General features: G+C 38.9%; 1 long non-coding RNA gene across 1 annotated transcript; it reads left to right on the forward strand.

Annotated features, from left to right (window-relative positions):
* The first annotated feature begins 1,219 nt into the window (after nt 1-1,219).
* Nucleotides 1,220-1,788, forward strand: LOC106948689 (uncharacterized). Its single transcript, XR_001425225.1, has 2 exons — nt 1,220-1,316; nt 1,547-1,788. It is a non-coding gene; the product is annotated as an uncharacterized LOC106948689 (long non-coding RNA).
* The last annotated feature ends 7,692 nt before the right edge of the window (nt 1,789-9,480 follow it).

The raw sequence follows: 9,480 nt of genomic DNA on the forward strand, positions 1-9,480 counted from the left end.
AAATTTAACTTGATAAGCCATCACAATGAAGAGCATTATTATAGGAAGATACAATAAAAACTTCACCATTGTTTTCAGCCCCTTTTATGCCGATTCCTCCAAGTAAAACTGAGTGCAATTAATTCCCTTCATTGTTAGTATGTTCACCCGTATGTAATTTAATCCTAGTCCAGTTAATCTGTGAATGCTTGAAAATTTTCAGAGCACATGAGTGAACAAAGCAGAATTGGAATAAAAAAGCTTGAACTTTAAACATCTTAACATATTATTCAATACATCATCCAAAACTGGAACGAATACGTTGCAACATATCCACACCTGAAAATATAATTTTCCTCTCATCTCACAATTGTGCGCTACTTTTTTCTGAGTCCTATTACAAAAAAAACTCAGATAAAGCACAGAGAAGCTAAAAAAATGCAGAAAAATCAATAATCTACCAGTGATATACACTGCTCAAAAAAATAAAGGGAACGCTCAAATAACACATCCTAGATCTGAATGGATGAAATATTCTCATTGAATACTTTGTTCTGTACAAAGTTGAATGTGCTGACAACAAAATCACACAAAAATCATCAATGGAAATCAAATTTATTAACCAATGGAGGCCTGGATTTGGAGCCACACACAAAATTAAAGTGAAATGTTCCCTTTATTTTTTTGAGAAGTGTATATATATATATATATATATATATATATATATATATATATATATATATATATATATATATATATATTGTATTGGGTCTAGTGGCCTGTAATTGAGAGTGGTCAGACCACAAAATGGGTAATGAGAGAGGGGGAAGACACGTGGCAAAGGGTCATCAGGCTGGGACTCCAAGGCCTCCATACATGGGTTGTGTTTTACCCCTGACACTCTGCTGCTCACAACCAGCCAAAAATGTTTATTGGTCGGACACATTAGTTCCTCTGATTTTGCAGGGACAGTTCCCTGCACGCCGAGTATCTTGTGCCCTTTTGCATTCGTGTGCAGTAGTGCGTTCATCCGCTGTGGAAGGCTCTGATTTACAACACTTGACAGCCATTGGTGGGAAGAGCAGCGTTTTTAATGTATGACATGCTAGCTATCCTTTCCCTTTAATGACAATGCTGTACTTCTTACCCGTCTGGTTTTTCTGACAGAGGAACAAGGCTGCTGACACTGAAGCCCTTTGTTCTGTTCTGTTTTTTTTTTTTTCTGAAGAAGGCAAAACTAAGTTTACAATTGATTTTCCAGATCCTGTTTGGCTGCAGGCATTGTGGACAGACGTCTTACCCTGCAATCAGCCTTGCATATTTACTGTCAACACAGGGTCAGCTGGCATTTTTTTTACCCCATCTTTATTTTGACGATCAACCCAGCCTCTTTACATTCTTAGCTTGTGCTGATCTCCTGCCGTCTTGTCCCACTTCAATCCTTGATGAGTTTGTTTGTACAGAGAGGCTCCTCTTCACAGCCTCATTGCACAGAAGTCCTATTCTCATCATTCTCGGTGTGTGAGTAACGTTGACTTTTGTTTTTCTCCCCACCATCTTCAATCAGCGAACCCATTTCAGCACACACGGCACCAACACAGACGGAAATTTTGGCACACCTTCTCTGATGTCCAGCGGGAAGACATTTCTGGCCACCTTTTGAATTGCTGGGAATGGACGCATCAGCAGTTGTGGCGTATTTGTGGTCACTTTGCATATCTCGTCACTTTTAACGTGTACTTACTTCCTAGCAGAAATGTCTTCTTTTTAAAATGTACGCATCTGAACTTTAGCTACGTAGCAATCTGAGGGAACAATTTGTGCAAATTTATTTTAGAGAGCACCTTTCATGCATGCAGGTATTCATGGAAAATGCATATGAGTTCAGCATATCAAAATATGTAGCTATATTGGGTTTCAGCGGGACTAAATCAGCACCCAGAGCATATATGTAAATCTCTAATTCTATGCATCTTGCAAAATAGGGTATGAAATGTTTCATTTAAATATAAAAAAGTGGACAAATTTTATTAATTTAGCCTTTGAAATGACTAAAGATTTTGCCCCAAAGACAAAATTCACACATTTGAGACTCGATGTGTTCCCCCTAAATGTGTGTGCAATTTCACTGTAGTCACTCCTGATTACTGTCAGACTTGCAGAATGAAGTCATTTCTTAAATAGAACCTGTCTGACAACATGAAGTAGGCTACAAGATCTCAAAAAGCAACACATTGTCCCCTAATATAAAGAAATTTAAGAACAAATGGAAAAATCTATCTGGAAAGAGTTACAAAACCTTTCCTAAGGGATTTCCAGAGTCATGAAACACAAACAGCAAAAACATGGAGGAATGAAGAAGCTCACCAGGAGTCTCCAGTCAGCCAAGACATTCAGAGTGCATCGATGACACAACCAGGAGGTCACAGAGTAACATCTTAAGAACTGAAGGCACACTTACTAAAGATTAACTGTACTTTATTTTTGAAAAACAAAGTGCACTAATCGTGGAGAATAATTCTTTGAAATGCCAACAATCAAGATGTCTCTGATCAAGTTGTGTAAGTGTGTGTGTGTGTCCATTTGCTTGTAAAGCGCGAGGCTTCTTGTTACACCCTGAGGGGCTGACGGCTCAGCTGCATGGGAGAGGTGCTGCAGCATTTACCACCTGCTTTGAAATAAGCCTTCTGTGCAACTGCGATAGTGTCATGTGAAGTGAAATGAAAGCGATGGCTGTGCATTTCAACGGCTCCTGTTTTTAGACTAATCTTTTCGTGGCATTCCTACTTTTATTAGATTGCGTACAAGTGGTGAGTGGGGAGGCAACGAGAGGAGGCAGAGTGGGGTTGACAGGCAACAATTGTCATATTCATTTCTTTCTGACAAGTCGCTGGCTCCCTGGGATATTTCCATTCATGCAGCATGTAGACTCGGCTGATGTCCAGGTTTTGGTATCAATGCATGACAACTAACCGAGCTACTTCTGTCTCTTCAAATATACCTGATCAGAACCTACATTTAGTTGGAAATAAGTCGACAGCATTCTCCTAAATCAGTTAAGATAACTGAATCATTTAAGAATTTAAGTCCAAACCCTCAAAACTCCTAAAATATCCTGTCTTTATTCCACTTGTTTTTATTTTCCATGTAGCCAAGCTGCTACTCTGAAATGTCTGGCTCTGCAGCAGTAACTGGATGCACATCACACACTGACCCCCTGCCGTGCCCCAAAGCTGCCTTGGGTACTCTCAACAATAAGATGAATCAAAGAGAGAGGATTTCATTTTTGTATCTTTCATCATTTCAGCCACCTTATAAAAGCTCTAACGCCTCGTACTGAGAGAAAATTTCTGTAACATATTTTTTTTTCCCCCTTCTCACTGACAGTCTGATTTTACAGGGAAGAAAATTGCTTTCCCTTTAAACATGACTGGTCTTGTCAAATTCAGCATAGTGTGCAGTATCCTGGCCCAAATTTCTGCTTTCTCTGCCTCGTACGGGTTCCTTCCCGTGTAATCTTGTAAGGTTTTAGGAAAAAAAAAATAGCTTGAATTAAATGCATTAAATCTGGATTCCTCACATACATTCTAAGTCATTCTGAGGCCACGGCGAATTGAAGAAACAATTGTCTTTCTCACAAATCTACAAAGTGTGTTTAATTTTCCAACTGGCATTGGGGAAATCCAAATACAACCTTATTAATTTATTCTGGTTATCATTCTTTATTTAATTTTCTCCCAACAGAGAGTGTCAGCTACTGGCTTTAGCTTTTAAATGTCAGACAAAATCAGTTTATGATGTTATGAACCAGTCTGGCCAGGCCTCTGCCTTTGGCTGCAACTCCGGGTTAAATTGCACCAAACCATGATGTTCCTCCTTCAGGCTGGTACAATTAAAGGCCAAGTGAAAAGAGCATTCCATATACTTTCTCATTCTGAGCCCGTCCAAACCGCAAGAGCCAATGCTTAGGCACTATGCTCTCATGGAAAATTTGCTAGCAGTCAAAGCTTCGGAAAACAAAGCTGCCAGATCAGAGGGGTACTAAAACCTTTTCTGCCGTTAAGGTGAGATTTCAAATTGGGATCTCCCTTTCACCTTTGGGAGGTTTCCTGGGTGCATGCTAGACCCTGTGGGATCCACAGTTGGAGTCTCACTGGGGAGATGGATGTCTCCATCTTCCTAAAACTCTAGAAAATGGATAGGTGGATGAACCTCCATTATGCAGTGGAACCCTGTCTATTCATGACTCAGTATTCACAAATTTTGCTGTTGAACCGTGGAACGCTACTGCAAAGTTTTCAACAAAAATCTGCATATTCGAAGATGGGTTGTTTTTTTGTACAACATTTCTAAAATATTCTAAAGAAAACTCAACTTCTAAAGTTGTAATATTTAGTATTTTGTTTCTTGAAAAACTATTGGATGGCTTTTAAAAAGCAGCCAATCACAGACCTCTGTGCCGCTGAATAGCTATATGGTATAGGGGTCACCAACTCCAGTCCTCAAGGGCTACCATCCTGCAACTTTTAGATTCACCTCTGCTCCAAAATGTCTGAATTCCCTCACTAGCATTCATTCCTCTCTGCAATAGGCTGGAAACGAGCCGTTTATTTGATCCAGGGGTGTTTGAGCAGAGACGCATCTAAAAATTACAGGATGGTAGCCCTCGAGGATTGGAGTTGGTGACCCCTGGTATAGCCTATACCCCAAAAAGCGAAGATGAGAAAAACTTTAGGTACTAGTTTCTGCAGTTGTGCTTGGACAGAAAGATTTTCTGACCCCTTGGAGGGCGCTCAAAGCCTAAGCATTGACCATTAGGTTTTGAGCTCGATTGTCGCTTTAGTATTAAAACAGAACACGATATAAGAGACGGTGGGTGGCTCGTTGGTAGGACATGTGTCCGTTATCCTCAATGCAGTTGTCCTAGGTTTGATTTCTGGTCTCCAGCTGTTTAGTCTTCCCGTTCTCTCTTTTTTATTTCCTTTCTTATTGATCAATAAAGGTCACTCGTGACAAAAAAATCTTTTAAAAAAAAATTTGATGGTGACCAAAATGAACTTGTATTAGATGATAATTTTTTCCTGTACACACAAATAACATGTAATGAGGGTGTATCATACAAGACACAACGGCCTCAGAGATGTTATACAATTTAAGTCTATTTTTTTCCTTCCATCTAGGCCTGCATAAAAAAACATTTTTTCAGATGCATCAACAGACAAGGCCAGACAAGAAACAGCATAACAGCAGCTTACAAGGCTTAACCACTGCAGGGGAAATAGTGACTACTCAAACTATTAACAGAAGCCCACTTTAAAAAGTCAGAACAGTTTTTTGAAAATGGAAGAAACATGCAAGTGAAACAGTTCAATTTTTCCTGTAGTTTCCATTTGCTGTCCACTGAAATGGTGCATTGCTAAGGAAATATATGAAAAGGTCCTGGGTTTTTCATCTTTTTTCTGCAGAAACGGTCATGTTTTTCATGTATATATTAGGTTCTGAAAGGGGTCAAGATCATTTATATTGCACATTTCAGCAACAAGGCATTTCAAAGTGCTTAACATGATAAAAACATAGCACATTAAACAAACAAGAGAAACATTAATTTTCAGTGGCAAAATAAAGAGAAATAATGAAAAGCTGCAGTCAAGATTAAAACTGATGTTCTCGTTGCGAAAACATGTAAAATAAATTTGCACCGTGTTTTGTGATATTTTTCAGCTGTTCTGAATGTAATAAATTATTAGTGAATCACAAAAGGCTGCGCTTGTTAAGATTTTAAACTCCCTCAACTCTTTTGGACAGGGATTTATGGGAACATCATTAAAGATTAATAGAATTAAATGACTATGGTGTCTCCCCTGCTCCAAACTCTAGTAAAGATGCTTATTCAGGGACACGGGGATTGGATTAGGTTGCTGCTAAACACTGAGAACTGCGGCAGAAATGCAGTAAAGCTGACGGAGAACAAGCTGTAAGTTTGTTGGTGAGTGTGATTCATTGGACTGTTGACCTTCCTTTAAGGGAGATGATGAATAACCTGGTATCAGACCCCAGGCATCAGGCCCCGCTCTCCCTCTCAGCTGTCTGCAGCTTCACCTTCAGCTCACATTCAATCACTCTGGCAGCCTTTGCCTGATAAATACCCACCATATGGCTACCTTCCTCACCTCTTGCTCTGTGCTGAAAAACAAACAACTAAATGTCAGTGCAACAGCAATGGTGCCAACCCATCCTCCCATAAGCACAATATCCCTTCCAATCCCCCACCCCGCAATCCTCTCCCACCCACCCATAATAGCCTGCATTACTGCAGTTAATGGAGGAGATGACAGACAAATTGGTGCACCGCTGCCCTTGCTGGAGTACTTGAAAATGAAAATGAATACCACTGGTATGGTTTGTCTTATTTTTAAAGCACACTTTAGAAAATAAAACCTTTCTCATCTAATATTTTACATATGGTCATTTTCGTTAGGCAAGGCTGTTTCACTTCATAACATGACACAAGAATCCTCGTAGTCCATAAGAGGTCTGTATTGGCCCACAGAGACGTTGTCTTAAGCCCCGCAGAACATGCTGCTGGCATGTCTATAAAACAAGAGCGGCCAGTTATAAGTCCTACGGCATTTCTGTTCAGCCTTGGGGATCTTGACTTGGCAGAAATTAGCTTGAGGGTCTTCTGCTGAATTCACAGATGCACACATCATGCTTAAGGTTCAGTAATATTTCAAAGAGCATGATACATTTTTGTAAACAAGAAAAAAATGATTGTCCAAGTATGCAGCAGGAGCATTTAGAGACACCTGTTATTGATATATTTTTGGACAAAAGTTGAAGTTTTGTACTTGTAGAGGAGTGAAAAACAAGTTATAGGTAAATAAAAACAATAACTAATAAAACAGGCACCCCAACATAATTTTTCATTTTTCCGTGCAATTCCACACACAACCGCTAGGGGCGCTGCCTCGTTGGTGGCATAAAGAAGATTGAGCACACAAGAAGAATAAATCTTCTGGTTGAATGTGAAGGAAGCTCAACGTGTGTGTCTCGTCTTCCTCATACCACAGGTCAGTATAAATGTGCTTTTATGCATATATATTAGTTCTCTTGAAGAGTCGAAAATGTTCTTAAATCGAATCTCAACTAATGAGTGACATAGTTTGTTTTGTGATTGTTATTGTGTACAAAAACGGGACTTGTTCTGAAGGCTAATTGGAGCTATTGCTAGCGGACTTCTACACGTGTGTGAGCTAGCTGAGGAGCTAGCTGAAGGACTGCAGAGTTCATTTGACTTGTGTTTTGTAGTTAAATACAAAATGTCTCAGAAAAGGGGACAAGGTATTGTATTTAAAGCAGTAACTATAAAATTAATATGGTTTAGAGAAGTAGAAGATATTTGTGAATTAATTTTGTCATTTGATGGGATTCATAATGCTAAATGGAGCATGTTAAAATAAAAATTGTTTGGTTTAAAGGAATATTACAGCCATTTCTGATGCAATGAAGCTAATGGTTCTCTACTGAAGTATGCAATACCTGAAGTATGTTGTATATGAAGTGTTATAACAGAAGAATAAATCTTTAGGTTGAATGTGAAGGAAACTCAACGTGCGTGTCTCGTCTTTCTCATACCACAGCATCACACGTTGAGGGAAGATAATTCTCTACATTACCCTCAGTCATCCAAGGTTGCAGGGTAACATACTGACAGATGACAAACGGTAAAAATCAGTGTAAAGGAGTGTTTTCTTAAATGAAGTTGAACAAACAACAGCTGTTATCACATAGATGATCTAGCTGTTGACATCCTGCTGCAGCTACCTGTGTTAACCATTAGTTACTCTGTGTTGTGCTCCCTTCCTCCACCTTCAGGTTGTTTCTTTCCTTTAATCAAGATCCCAATTGTTTCATAATCCTTGGCTGAAGTGTTTCATACTAATTGGGGGGAGAAATCTTTCCTCTTCACCAGTTGATTTCCACAGAGCTGATCTACATTTCCTGTGTAGATTATTACTGCGGCAAGTGCTGAGTTCATCCTTTTTCTGTGCTACAAATAAGCAACACATCCATCTGACATATTCCAGGTAAAAAGTCTTATTTTCTCTCTTTTCTGCCCTAGATAGTGACAGCCCTTAAAATGTAAAAAAAAAAAAAAAAGTAGGGCCATTATTCATACACGTAAGCACATATCTGGTATTTCTTCAGTGAAAAAGTGCTTTTAAAAATTATTTTGTTTCTTCATCTGCATCTAGACACAGGGGCATGGTGTTGCAGTAATGAGACCTCCCAGAGAGCAATTAGCTTTCTTAGTTTTCCTTGGAAACATTAATTAATTATGAAGCCTTAATATGAATGAACACATTATTCCATGGTGCTACGTAACGTTTTAATGTTGCTATTTAAATGCAAATTTTGACTTAATGACCCCAATTGAAACGCAATGAATAGTTTCAATTTTGATTACGTGTTTTTCATGTGTCGATATTGTTCCAGCCGTGGATACTGGTCACTCACTTTAGTAAACAAAAAAAGCAATAGAAGAAAACAGCTTTGTGTGTACTGTGGCAATCACACCCACAGTGTATTATTCGCTGAAAATATCAGATTGACATCAACACAAAAAGTCCTTTTGTGAATTGATTGTGAAATTAATTCAGCGTAATAAGTGTCAACATAATAGTGTTATTAAATTGTCCCCCTATCATGCCAACTATAATTGCGTCTGGCATAAAGGTTATAAAAAGGACTCTAAAGAGCTATTGAATATTTCTTCTCAGAATTTCCACATCATGGCTCGCATCATGGTGGGCCCCATCGCAGACTATTGAACACATGTCTCTGTTCTAACCTTCGCCAAACCTCCGGTCCCTGCAGGGCTCGTGTCGGTCAGAGAGGGTTGTAATGCGAATAATCAGACGCTTTAACTTTTATGTAAATAGCTTCGACTTATGAATCTTTAAAGAGGTGATGTCAAAGACAAAGGGGTGGCAGCACGAGGGAGGTGAATGAACAGCACTATCAGGGATGTTAGCTCTAAATCTGATTATCCAGTGCTGCTTTGAAAAGATACGGTCGTACAATTAGTCTTTTTAGAGATGCCACTGTCAAAGCTGGGTAGGGATGCACTGAATTGTCGCTTGCCTGTTTCTGAGTAAAAGGGTTCCGTCTTAATTAAGCACTGTCCGGTGTGAAGTTCTTAAAGTATGATGACCTTGAGTAAAGATACCACAGTTTTACTGAACTTACACAAATGCTTCTAATACGATATATAGATTGCTTTTATTTAAACCAGACAAGCAGTAATTATTTAAAATTTTGCCTAAATGACCTATCACATTGTTTGGAGCATCTTTTTGCCCCCTGACCTTAAGGTCTTTTCATAAATTTCCCATTAGACTCAATTTTTTTGATGCTCGTCTCATTGGCCTAAAAAGGAGTTTTATATTTAAGGTTTTGTAAATAATATTTCAGTAAATTTCAGTAACTTGAGCACCTGCC

Source organism: Poecilia latipinna, unplaced genomic scaffold, assembly GCF_001443285.1.
Source record: "Poecilia latipinna isolate Pla-1442-1.1 unplaced genomic scaffold, P_latipinna-1.0 Scaffold302, whole genome shotgun sequence".
Lineage (NCBI taxonomy): Eukaryota > Metazoa > Chordata > Actinopteri > Cyprinodontiformes > Poeciliidae > Poecilia > Poecilia latipinna.